General features: G+C 46.3%; 1 long non-coding RNA gene across 2 annotated transcripts; it reads right to left on the bottom strand.

Moving 5' to 3' along the window:
• Window positions 1-6,202: 6,202 nt before the first annotated feature.
• Window positions 6,203-7,617, bottom strand: LOC142814292 (uncharacterized). 2 transcript variants are annotated; one of them, XR_012894902.1, is made up of 2 exons: window positions 7,453-7,617; window positions 6,203-7,290 (listed from the first exon to the last, which is right to left on the bottom strand). It is a non-coding gene; the product is annotated as an uncharacterized LOC142814292 (long non-coding RNA). The 2 variants fall into 2 exon arrangements; XR_012894903.1 differs by having other exon boundaries at window positions 6,203-7,145.
• Between the last annotated feature and the right edge of the window lie 6,230 nt (window positions 7,618-13,847).

Below are 13,847 nucleotides of genomic sequence, written 5' to 3'. Positions count from 1 at the left end.
GGCCGGAAAAAAGTGTATGTGCTATTTATCGTTTATGCATTCATTTGCGGTTAACATTATGTGCATTTGCATTCACAACCAAGCGCATCCATTTCGCGCGAGCGCATGTCCAAGTGCCGGAAAGACTACCAAATCGATGCGAGCATAAAACGTGTATTGTTTTACAAAGAGATGTGAAAAACAGAAAAAAAATGTAACCAGCCAAGCAGCGTCGCCAACGTTACTCGCTATGTAGAGAGAGGATATAAAGGGCAATATATATAACATACGACCACAAACATAAAAAAATGTGGATAATGCTGTTCCTTCATATGCGTTAGAATAGAACAGAGAAATGTACGAAGAAATAAACAACGTATTCAAGAAGCGTGGCAGTTTGGGCTAGTTGGTATGACATGACGATTGTTATAGGGCGAGAACAGAACTTCGTCGTCGTCCTGTTCTCGCGCTATAACAATCGTCGTATCGAAGAAACTCAAGTGACTGAAAAAAGCAAAACAGAAACATTAATGGAGCCCAGAACACATCGACAAGTGAAGTACGCCGAATGTATTGGCAGAGGTCATACATTGTAGACCAGACTAATGTTCGACCAACAATACAAGCCGTGAAGCGGCTGCAAGTACCCGATATGTAAATTATATGACAGGCTCCGCACGACAATTACTGCAACTCTAAGAATTAGCCTGTAATAGACGAAGTCATAGTATTATCATTAGCTTAACGTGATTCATACTCGGCGCTGTCGGCTGAAATATTAATCTTAGCAAAATCAACGCTAAAGTGGGAAGCTCCAGTGACAACAGTGCTTTGCTTAAACGCCTGCGCCTGATAACGACACCAACACCTCAACGAGAACTGTTTGCAGGCGCTTGGATAACATTGCCAATGAAAAGCAGTATTATGTAAGATTCTTCGACTTTTTTTTTTTTGCAGATGCTTGAACGTCGTTTTTTTTATAGCAGATAATCACTTGCCAAAGTGATAATGGAACAAATCCGGGAATGTATTGTCCAAATTTCTAATACATATATGAGTGGGACAATGAAATACATACCTTGACGCTTCTCTCTTTTTGCAGGCTACTAAAATAATATACCGCTCACATTTATGCCTGTCATGACACGGAAAGCTGCCGAGAGAGCGTCAGGAAATTGCCTGCAGTGCAGCAGACCATATTAGCAGCTCTATATTCCCCACCGACAATTTCAAATACCCTGAAAGAGCATGAAAACACGTAGGCTGCACTCTTGCAGAACCACACTGGAAGGGATACGTTACTCGCAAATTAACGACACGTCATTACTTTCTTCTTTCTATAGTTTTGAAGACTTTTAAGGCTCTTTTGCAGGTGTTCAGGCACTGAAGTTCTCCAAAAATCAGTTTAGAATCAGGTATGTACAGCGCTTGGCGGTTGAAACGCTACACTCGGAGCACGTGCTTGATGTCGGTGAAGTTGACTAGTCAGAATTGTTGGGGTTTAACGTCCCAACACCACGATATAATAATGAGAACCACCGTAGTGCAGGGATCCAAAAATTTGACGACCCATTACGGGCACCTAAATCTAATTACACGGGTGTCGAGCATTTTCGCCTTCGCAGCCACCACAGCCGGGATTCCATCCCACGACGTGCGGGTTTGCTTCCGATGGAGGCGGAAATGTTGTAGGCCCGTGTTCTGAGATTTGGGTGCACGTTAAAGAACCCCAGGTGGTCAAAATTTCCGGAGCCCTCCACTACGGCGTCTCTCATAATCAAATGGTGGTTTTGGGACGTTAAACCCCACAAATCAATCAAATCGTGCGGGTTTGCAGTCGAGCACACTAACCACTAGACCACAGTGACGTATGGCGGTGAGAGTGAAGGGGCGTGAGAGCTTACAGGAAACGTTATGGCTGCATCCGGTCGGCTGCTATTCAGTCTGTGGTTCGTTGTGGTGCCACCGGAGCGCTGGTTGCCGGGGTTTCTAACGCGGCTGGTGCTGGCGGGCAATGCGTCACCGTAGAGTCACTGAATTTTAAATGCGAAACAGCTTATGGCGAAGTTCGATACGGTGTGCTATAACCACCCTTTCTGCGCACGCGCGACAGGTGGCCCAAGCACTGCTAGAACGCGCTGGCACGCGCTATCGCGTTCCAGCCGTGTAAAGGCTGTTTCACATGCCGCGATTGCAGCGAAAAAAATCGTTCCATTCGCTCCAATCGCACTGTTCGCAACCGTCACTAGTGGCGGTTTCGTTTCACATGGACTGCGAACGGTCCGCGATTTTCGCTCTGCGACTGGAGCGGTGAGTTCTTGCCACCACTCATTGTGACAGACACGAATGTAATGTAATAATATGTGCATTATGATATCATGAAGTTACCGTGAACGGTAACGAAGGGCTTGCTTGTTTCGTCATTTAGGAACACTTTCCAGTCTGAATTCATCTTAATATGCACGGCATCGGCCATTCCAATACCAACACGTCGACTATTCCGGCGGCTTCGCCGGACCAGCCCTATTTCGACGGGTCCCGACCGAAAATCGCTCCCGCGCTGCGATCAGAGCGAAAATTTCCAACATGTTGGAAGCTCACCGGGGACCGCTGCGGCGGGAGCAAACTGCCCTTTTTTTTCGCTGCGAGCAAATTCGCAGCCTGAAAATGGCTACTTTTTGTGTCACGTGAAACGGCCTTAAGGGTAAGGAGCTATGTAAGAGGCTGTGGCCTCTCCCCTTTACGCTCTGTCAGCAATCATGTGATGGCGTCGGGGAACGAGAATATGCAGACGCGCGATGAAGGCACGTGCTACCGCGTGCCGTGGGGATGAAGCCGTGCTTCGTCAAGAGTTCGGGACGAGTAACAGCTACAGAAACTACTATGTATCCTAGTGTACACCACTGTCAAGGACGAGTTAACATCGGGCAAGGTGCCCATGATGAACGGCACTTTAGATCGACCCATGCACTGCTTCGCATGCTGCTCATGCTTTTCTTTAGTGGGAGATGGAGTTTCTTTTTTTTTCTTTACTTTACAAAATACTATAGCACCCTGTCGAGATCGCTCGCTTTCAAGAACTAGACAGCGCTCGTTGCTTGTAGACTGCCTGATTCAGTTCGCAAGATCTTCAGAGTAGCTCTGTACGCTAATGGTACATTTAAGGTGATATAACAACGCACATAAAACTAGCTGGCCAACACGTAGAACTTGGCGAAAAGATACGAAAAAGTCGATAGAATACAAATAAAAAGTTTCTGATGCTACACCAGCATAAGTACACATCTCTGTAAGTCTTGTCTTAGTGTGTGGTCGCCCCGCCGCGGTGGTCTAGTGGCTAAGGTACTCGGCTGCTGACCCGCAGGTCGCGGGTTCAAATCCCAGCTGCGGCGGCTGCATTTCCGATGGAGGCGGAAATGTCGTAGGCCCGTGTGCTCAGATTTTGGTGCACGTTAAAGAACCCCAGGCGGTCAAAATTTCCGGAGTCCTCCACTACGGCGTCTCTCATAATCATATGGTGGTTTTGGGACGTTAAACCCCACAAATCAATCAATCAATTAGTGTGTGGTCGTAAAAGAGTGATGACTTGCTTTGTACCTAAGAGCACTGACATTAAATGTACTCCATTGCGTTTTGTGAGCACTGCACTATTCAATTAGATGCTTTTTTTAGAGAAAAAGGGGAGGAGGGTTTTGTATGTTTTTCGCCTTGTGGCATTCTCAGAGTAAAAGCCTGCCAATAAGAAAACACCGAATAAAACCACTCGACGGGTTTGCCAAGAAGTCAGAAAAAAATCGGTCAATGCCACAGGGAAGATGGTTCGTCCCTTCTAGAACGTCTTATATATTCCTGGCCATGCTCTGCGCCACAGCGTCGCGTATCGTCCAGTCATGCGCGCAAAAAAGCAAGAGGATTTGCAGCGTCGAGAGGAAAGTAACGTTCGTCTCGACAGGTACGCTACTGAGTACAGCACGTGCCCGGCATTGTGCGCGCCCCTGCGTATTGATGCATCGTGCTGCATTATAACGAACAATGGAAAGGCTGCTTCACGGAAAACAAAAAGAACACCTGAAGCTTGCTTTGACCATAGCAGCTCGTTGATTCTATTTTTTTTTTTCAAATTTGAAAACAGCTGCATCGTTCCTGCGCGCCTCGAGCCAAGAACTGTGCATCGACGACTCGCACAAGCCACGTCACAGGTGCATCCGCGAAGCCTTCGGCTTCAATGCTCCTGGTGGTGGAAAGCCGAAGCTTTTTCTTGCTCAAAGCATACCTTCCGACACTGGTCGGGCAAGCGTGCAATTTCAGCAAATCTGCATAGTGACCAGCTTCTGTGCAGAAGGGGAGAAAGCCGTACTTGCCGTCCGGCAATATACATTTAATGGAACGAACTATTATCCTCATGGACAAATATTAATCTATCTTACTTTTGCCTCGGAGCATTTACATCTAAGATACACACGCGCGCGTACCCGTGCTTAAGCCTAGGAACAATTATATATATATATATATATATATATATATATATATATATATATATATATATATATATATATATATATTCTATTTTTGCACGTGGTCAGCCTTCCATGGCTTTTGTCATGTCTCTCTGTTCTTTCTTTCTATATTGCAACAAATATTTTGGTCATTGTGAATCAACAACCAAACGAACGATAAACGCACTAGACGTGCCTCTAGAGCTGGACAAAGCTAACGTAAGAAGGATTGTTTGAAGAGCAAACATGCATACTAACAAGTGTACAACAACCTATACATGCTGGTGGAATGGGGGCTGCAGTAGGAGAAAGCAATGATGATAAAATGACGACACAAAAATTACGAAAAGCGCTAAAAATCACGCGCAATCCTCGGAGGCTCAAGAACACGAAAGCACAGGTTTTTTGCGCTAGAAAGCAGAACTAGTTTCAGCGCTCGGTGCTAGGCTAGTAATGCTAAGTTGCGTAGCACACAAAGAACAAATAGCATTGGAACTATAGATAGTATTGTGATACATCTTTCGCTTAACTATAGTGGGCGGTGTCACAGTTTATATGCCTAGTTATCCTAATATCACGGTGAGATGCCGTCGTACTTAAGCAAGCGTTTATTTTTCATGTTGGAAAACAATGGTTTCTTTAGACGAGTCTGAAAAGAATGAGGTAATCGTTTATTACCTATACTCATTAAAAACTTCTAGCTCTGCGAATGTATGGAAGTTCTTCCGGAGCCCTCTACTACGGCGTCTCTCATAATAATATGGTGGTCTTGGGACGTAAACCCCACATATCAATCATCAAATCAATATATGGAAGTTCGTGGAACAGCTTTTGGACATTATACGGCCCTAAAATCCGTTACTAATAGCGCGGACTTGGAGTATTATTATTTACGCGATTGAAATATTTGAAATAAGGAGTATTCCCTGTTCGTGACACACGATGAATAATATTAAGAGCGTATCAAAGCTCAAATGTTACGAACGTGAAGTCATAATCATTGAAAAAAAAAATCAGTGAAGTCAATGCTTAGAAAACAAATGTTGTAAGTCATTTTCATTGCTCTGTTAACTGCAAAAAATTGGGTTTCTATTTCGTATTCCAGTGCAACATATCCCGATCACTCGGATATTATTCAACATTAAGTTCTGGTGTTATCGTTGCGTGCATGTAGTATCAGCATGACGTGTTGTCGACCACCACCAACAAAGGGAAAATCATAGCGTAGTAAAACATATGCTGAACGCTTCGCACCCGCATATGATTGATTATTCGATCGCCAAGTGCTGATTCCTCTGCGTAAGAGCTTGCCCTAGTGGATTGTTAAAATGCAGTTCTTCAGTACAGCAAATTCAAACTGTTGTATTTATCTCGAACCTTTATGCCCCGCCGCAGTGGTATAGTGGCTAAGGTACTCGGCTGCTGAACTTCAGGTTGCGGGATAGAATCCCGGCTGCGGCGGCTGCATTTCCGATGGAGGCGGAAAAGTTCTAGGCAAGAACTCCAGGTTGTCAAAATTTTCGGAGCCCTCCACTACGGCGTCTCTCATAATAACATGGTGATTTTGGGACGTTAAACCCCACATATCAATCAATCAATCTCGACCCTTTGTATGCGTCTATATGTGGTTTTGTTACGATCAGATAATATTGATGTGCATAGATGCTTGGCAGGTCCGAAACAACCTTCACTTACGTCGGTTGTCGCTTGCCAAGATACAAAGCAAATTTTGTTGACGGAATAGTCTAGAACACTTCCAACGACATCGACGTTGACCAGTGTCTCTATCTTTATTGCAAGACCATTCATATAACGCTCTCATAAGCTGTCTTCTTAATCCCTCGTCATGTCGATTAGTCCCCTTGCGTTCTCGCCATGGTGCAGAATACATACCCTTCTTGCACGAAACCTCTTTCTACCTGCCTTTATACGCGAAAGCAGAAGACATCATCCTACAAAAAAAAAAAAGCAGCACCGCTGCGATGATTTCAGAAATAAAGCTATAGTGACGCGAAGCGCAGTCCTGGCCAATTTTCGTCGACCTGATTTCCCTGTCTCTAAACGTTTCCTGGGCATCACCTTCTGCACTTAGCCTACTTACAAGTGCCATATCTAATCGATTAAGACGTCACCCTAGTCGTCTGAGCACTGCTTCGCTTCGGATTACTTCTCCAACACGTGCTGGTGACCTCGTGCAAATGAAGTTTCGTTCGGACTGCTGATAAAGCGAGTTAAAAGGAATTAGCTCGTACTGACAGTTTTCAAGACGCCAACTGGCTCAACTGCCCGATTTTAAAGAACCCCACCTCCGCCCCATTTTTTTACGCTGGACCCCTTTTCTCGATGTAAAAGCTTTGCAGGGGTTCTCGATGTCACATCGACTCAGTTTCGAAAATCCCAATTAGCGTGATACGTGTTGTAGCGCCCCGCCAGTGGCGGCCAGCCGGCCGGAGAAAAAAAAGAAAACGACGAGCGCTGGTGCCTCGTGGTGGGAGGCAGTTAGAACGCTCGGGCACTTGTGCTGGTTGGGCCGCATGTTGTCTCGCATGTTGTCTCGCATGTTGTCTCGCATGTTGTCTCGCAATAAAGGAGCAGCGTCGGCACGTGTACCTCGGATGCCGTCACGTCTCAACAGCACGTTTCAGTTCTTGTACTTTCGGGCCGGTGTAGCTGCATCGAACGAGCGAAAGGAACTTCTAGTGACAACAAGGTAACACAGAGCTGCGGTTACCGCTATCCACGTGTCGACCACAAGCAGCGGTATTTATGACAGTAGGGCAGCACACCTGGATCGCGTGGTTCAACTTGGGTGCTCCTAAAGAAAGGATAGTGAGTGTTTAAAGCCAACAGTGCTTGCTACATGCGGTGATGTACTACAAGACCCGACAAACAGCCCGATTCGTTCAGCGTGCAAAAGGTGGGGCGGCAGGGGAAACGCGAGAGAGGCAGGCCATGCAAGATGTGCCAAGCGTGTTACCTTTCGCCCCTTCACCACCGTCGCGGGATCCCTCGAGGGCCATCGCAGGAGATCGGCCGCTTCTGCGCTGGGCTGCCGTCCATCGTTGAGTTGTATCGACAACGACGAACTTCAGCCCAAGGCAGAAGACTAGACCGCGCGCACCTTCCGTCGCACACACAATGGCCCGCTGGAAGAGGCGACGGCAGCGGACGTTGGCAGCTGGCCGCGTGGCGCGGCCTTGGACGAGCGCTTCTCTGCAAGCACGTGGAACTGCGCGCCCGGCTTCCTAGCTGCAGGGACTCGAGCATTGCGCTGCCGGGGCAGCTGTTTGTCTTGCATGCGCGGATTCGAGAAATGCGCCCCGCTGCGTCCTCTCGGTCAACTCGCTGACAATATCGCTTCTGCCTGCCCCGTTTACTTTTCGTGCGCCGCGGGAATACAAGGGGAGGAAATGGGTCTGCGTGTTCGAACGAACTGCCACTATCGCTAACACGTGTGCTTCCGTGACTCGCGAGGTCAGCTCATAATTCGGTTGGTGAGACTGACGATGATGACGTCGGCGATACGTGCGAAGTTTGTGCATCTGAGAAACTGGGATGTGTTGTCGTGCTGTTGATGAACACGCGGAGAGAGATACATTGTGCGAGCTCATACAAGCAATGAAAAAAAAAATTGTATGCCATACGCCCCATCTTTCACAACTGTGCCGTACCGGACCAATCGCAGCTACGCTCCCTTGCCTCCCCCTTACATGTGTTCTGCGTGCGAGTGCAAAGCAAAGACAATAAAGCCGATTCATTTACTTCATCGTATACTCGAGCCTCCCGTCGCACCGACGACCGACCAATTATTGCGAAAACCCAAGCCACTCGCTTCAAAAGAGCGAAATTGCAACGAAGTCTATATCGTATATTACCCAATATTTTCAGCTTTAATGACATAGCGAAGTCGGGATCCAATCTTGTTCGCGTTTAGGTCCCGTGTTTAATCTCGACAAACATTAAAACTTCAGACTCCTGTCTGCGCTGAATTTTATTTTTTATTATTTCATTTTGTACGTTGTTGCAATGCCAACCACTAGATGACGTGCAGACCAACCACTAGATGACGTACTTATGCTTGCTTCTACTCCTTCGTTAACACATGTAATAGCCACCTCAGGAGGACAACTAATACCCAAGTTGGGCATCTTTTTTTTTTTTGCAGAGAAGAAATTTTATTGATTTGTGCAATTTGCTATATCCGCTGAGGACATTTAATGCCTTACGACAAAAACAGTAGAGTATCACTAGAAAGTGTTGTCTTTCTGTATTTGTTTTGCCCAAAGAGGCACATTCATGTGGTTTAGATGTGCTGTACATGTATTCCCTTGCGGAAGCATGGGTGTGTAGCCAAGTGGTAAAGACACAAACTTTGGGAGCATGAGGGTACGGGCTCGAATCCCAGCATCGGAAAAAAAATGTTATTTTATTTATGCTGAAGACATTATCGGGTCTGACCAACGGCTCGTGGCGCTGAAATCAGCGCAGTAGCTGGGCCGCAGGGCTCTACGGGAGTGTCCACTCTTTATGTATGTTTTTCTATGCCAAAACCACCATATTATTATGAGAAACAACGTAGTGGAGGGCTCTGGGAATTTCGTCCACCTGATGTTCTTTAACGTGCACCCAAATGTGAGCACACGGGCCTACAACATTTCCGCCTCAATCGTAAATGCAGCCGCCGCAGCCGGGATTTGATCTCGCGACCTGCGGGTCAGCAGCCGAGTCCCACGTAGGGGCGAGGTTTAAAATAAATTGTAGAATCAATCGCACGTTTGGCAATGTCCAACAAAGTAACGTTACATGTGGCTGCGCTGTTGATGAACACATGTTTCACGACAGTATGGTCGAGAGTTCAACGAAATAGTTATTTCATTGCTACTCAAGGTTGACGATTGTGTGATCAACAAGACAATGCCTACGATGCCTAACTACAATGCCTAGCAACAAGCTACAATACCTAGTAACTCTGCAAGCGTTCCCAAAATATGCTAGAACCACCCGATTTATTCCGATTTACTGATATCAATTCGGAAGCACCGTATTTATCTGGAATGTAGCAACCTGCCGCCCTACTTCAAAACACTAAATGCGTGTCTAAATGTGTGTAGATATTGTGCCCTTGAATAATAATAAATTCACATGACTGATGCTCTTCTACAACAGGATTGCCAAATTTTCAATGAGAAGTTGTAAGTGTGGCCGAAACTAAGATCACGCACTGTTAGAGCCCCAACCCGACCTCGTTGTTTCTCAGGTCGTCCTCAGGAAGCTCCGTTGTTAGTGCGGATGAGTGCAGACAAGTGATTGCACTGGCCCACAAGATTTATTCGTCCATTCACTTGCCTCTCATTGGCATAACGTTCAGGTCCAAGCTACCGAGTCCCACCGCAGTTCAAGGTACGGTAGCAATCTTTGTGGCGCCCGGCTCCTTCCTCGGTGCACTCATGCCGGCTCCAGTTGGAACTGCGCGTCCTCGGTCAGAGACAGCTGTTTCCCACGTTCGGAGTGACCAATTCCATAGCTGATCGTTGCGGTATTCTTCTCAGAAAGCGGCATGATTGCTTCGGTTAGTGCTGTGCAGCAACCATGGGAGAGTTCAAAATGATGCTATAGAGAGTTTATAACAAGAAAACAGTCGGCATTGTACCACACTCGTACAGTAGGCCCACTTTCAGCTAATAGGATGCAGTCCACTTTCCGTTTGTACATATACTGTTTGCATGATCATTCAATCCATGCAGTCTATTTCAAAGTTAGCGCTTACGAACACATTGACAATTTTGTGGGGAACCCAACGCACAAGTTTACTACTTTGTGATTCATATAATCTCTGCAACGTTTCATAATTTTGTTTATTTGTCCAATCACGCATTTGCTCTATAATCTATTGTATGCAACCTAATATCTTATTTCACGTTTTATTACAATCTCTAGCACCGATAATTTTTAAAGTTGTCCGACCTACCAGTTGCAATAGGGAGCAGTCTTGGAAGTTTGAGCTAATAAATACATAAATTTATTCGAATAGGTTCCACTTATACGAACAAAGAACAACCATGCTCTTTTTTTACGTAGAAAGCAAGAAAAAATAATGACAAATCTGTGTAATGTCATGCCACAGATAAATTCGTTCACTGATGCGTTGAAGAAACTGTGTAAGAAGCTATCCCAACGCTCCCTTTACCACCAATAGAGCTATAGAACTCCAACTGTGCTGGGACCGCGTCGTTGCGTTCAGAAAGGAACCCAGGAGCGGATTGGTGTCGACGCCTGCAGCCGGAGCCATCAGAGCGCGCCTGGATGCTGCTCAGACGCCTGCCTGCTCATGAAAGAAGACTCTGCCACCCTGATCCCACATCTCCCCGGTGACAACGATCTCCATCCAAACACTCGCTCAGGCGAAACGCCAACCCGAGCGGAAAAACGGAGACCCTTTCTCAACCCAACTCTCTCGCTCTCTCTCTCTCTGTCTTTCATTGTCAGTGTTCGTGATCTCCACTGCACCGAACTATTAACACTCGACTTACACTAGGCGACACACGTCCTTGCTGGAGCGGGACACACATACAGAAACACAAAACAAACCTACGTACTGTTCTGTTCTGTCACACATCGCTTGCTGCGAAGAAATCGAGGTATAGAGTAGGTCCGCTTTGCCGTTTTTTTTTCTCTCTCTTCTTGTTTTGCGGCCAAAGAGACCAAAATGAAATGAAGGAATAATAAGCTGCTTTAAGCGCACGCGCAAGTATCAGTATAAAGCTGTATGCTATATGTACGGAGGAAAGCTCTTGAAACACAAGTGGCAGCCGATTAAGATCTTTTACAAGAGTAATCGGCTTTTCGGCTTACTCGTAAGGCGGTGATCCTCCGGCCACAGACAACCCCAACCTCAGTTCCAATGACAAAGTTGTACTTCTTGACAAATGTGGCTCAGAAAGAAAAAAAAGGAAGGTAAATTGAGATACATTGCGTAAGTTCGTAATAACAAATGCCAGAAAAGTACAGCGAAAATTGGCACTTGGAAATGCTTCCTTAGGACGCGACCTGCTAAACATTTTCTCTCGCTCTAATTCCCCATGAAATTTAGTCGGAAGAATCGTAACTTCCACGTTGTGCCAAAGAAATTTTTATTTGATTTGTTCTGCCTATGCGCAAACTTACACGCAAATTCGGAATTTTTATCTACATCCCTCTATTGACCCAATGATAAATGATATATCCTTACCACTGGCATTTTGAAGTTTAGAAATGGCAGAACGCAGACAGGTTTGAAATTCGCTATGGTTCACATATGTAGCGAGAGGCAGAGAGACGTGCTCATTCTCGACACTTATTCTTCAGAGCCAAAGCAGAGCGGCGGCGGCTGCCTGCGTCCATTCCACCATGCGCGAGGACTCGTTCAGTTCTAGCGCAGCAGGCCTCGAGATTTGAACACAAGCAGCGCGAGATTGATTGATGATATGTGGGGTTTAACGTCCCAAAACCACCATATGATTATGAGAGACGCCGTAGTGGAGGGCTCCGGAAATTTCGACCACCTGGGGTTCTTTTACGTGCACCCAAATCTGGGCACACGGGCCTACAACATTTCCGCCTCCATCGGAAATGCAGCCGCCGCAGCCGGGATTCGAACCCGCGACCTGCGGGTCAGCAGCCGAGTACCTTAGCCACTAGACCACCGCGGCGGGGCAAGCAGCGCAAGAGGCGCAGCGCTTTTACTAAGAAATGATGACTGATGAGGATGAAGGCGCTACAGGGCTCCCCCTTATCGCTTTGCGCGATTTGAAAAGTACATACAAAAGAATAAAAACCAAGTGAGACAGACGATGTACCTGAACGGCAGGCCTAAATGTTCGTAAGGAATTCTGAGTCGTCATCTTAAAAGGCATTGGGCCCGTGTTGCAGTTCCGGTGGGCGGCACTGGAAGCAGCGAAGTGGACGAGGGTTGCTAGAGACGGACACTGGTGGCAGAAGCAATGGTGGTCATCCGTATGGGTGGGCGAAGCAAGTCGCGTGCTCCCGACGCAGGTGTGACTTTCAGCAATGTCCAGTTCGATGTGGCTTTAAGTTCTTTTTGGACCGCCTCAGAGTTCGCAAGTCTGATGAAGCCTCCATTTGTAGGTACCAGTGCAAGGGGAATGCTGCTGAAACAACTGTGGAAAAAAAAAAGACTCTAGCGGCAATTCATTAGACGCCAGGGACGTTGAACAGGCGATTTGCGCCTGACCAAGAGAACAAGTCGACATGAGCACCAAATACAGGAACACCGAGTGCGAGTATATAGTGAAATTCACCTATAGTAGTGCATACCCGTTTTTATTATTATGGACCGTGACTACATGACACATCGTGACGACAGGAGCAACGATAAGACACAACGATAACACCAACCCAGGTCCTTCGCACCTAAGTGATTTGTCAGCAGCAATCTGCAACATCTTCTGCGCATGTCTAAGTGAACTTTAGGTTTAGCTCAAGCACTTATAAACTTAATGACTTCGATAATGTTTAAAAGGTAACCTTCGCTGCAACGTTGTTAGTTTAACTAAACACTGTAATTGCACAAAGCGTGGCTGTGGCACGCACAACGTTTGCAGCCAGATGATTTCCCACATCAGAGACAAGGCGCGTAACCCTTTGAACCCTGGATTTTTTTATTACTGTCATACACATTCTTACTACGTATTTTATTATTACTTAGGGTCTCAGAAGACTACAAACAAAACATTTAGTCAATAGTGTAAGTATTTGCGGATTTACAGCCATGACATCAAATTAGATCAGCATGACCCTATAGTCAAAAAACGACAAAAATGGCAAGTTTATTACTGCTATACCCTATAGAGTGCACGAAATCTGAACAAACGTAGTATTTCAAAGTGTTGAAGCTCTTACAACAACTTCAGGACTTCCACCCGAAAGTGCCGCCTTCTCGCCTCTGCTTGCCCGCGTCCTCACCACCAATGACCTCGGTACAGATTCTGCTTCTTTACGACTCTATGCTCCGCAAAAAATTTTGCTCGTATTAATGCTGGCAGGCCATGGTCAGAATGGCAGTCGTTCCGAGGTAATGAAATGCCGCTATATGGGATGCGTAAGAAAGAGACCTGTCTATCATTTGTTCGTCGTTTAGCATTTGCCGTTTTGTATACTTGTTAAGAGTGCCACGTGATGCTTTTAGAAAGACACGTGGCATCGATTATGGGGCTGTTCTTCTCCGAGTGCCTTCAATCGACGTTTTATTCTATGCACAAAGAGGCGTGGTCGATAAAAGGAAGGTGAGCACATGCACTGGGAGCTATTATACGGTGCATGCGTACCAGAAAAAGGGGCATTAAAGTGGCCACTGACTGGTTCTTCGTACGCTTA

This window comes from Rhipicephalus microplus, chromosome 4, assembly GCF_043290135.1.
Source record: "Rhipicephalus microplus isolate Deutch F79 chromosome 4, USDA_Rmic, whole genome shotgun sequence".
Classification (NCBI taxonomy): Eukaryota; Metazoa; Arthropoda; class Arachnida; order Ixodida; family Ixodidae; genus Rhipicephalus; species Rhipicephalus microplus.
This window is presented reverse-complemented; position numbering and strand designations above follow the sequence as displayed.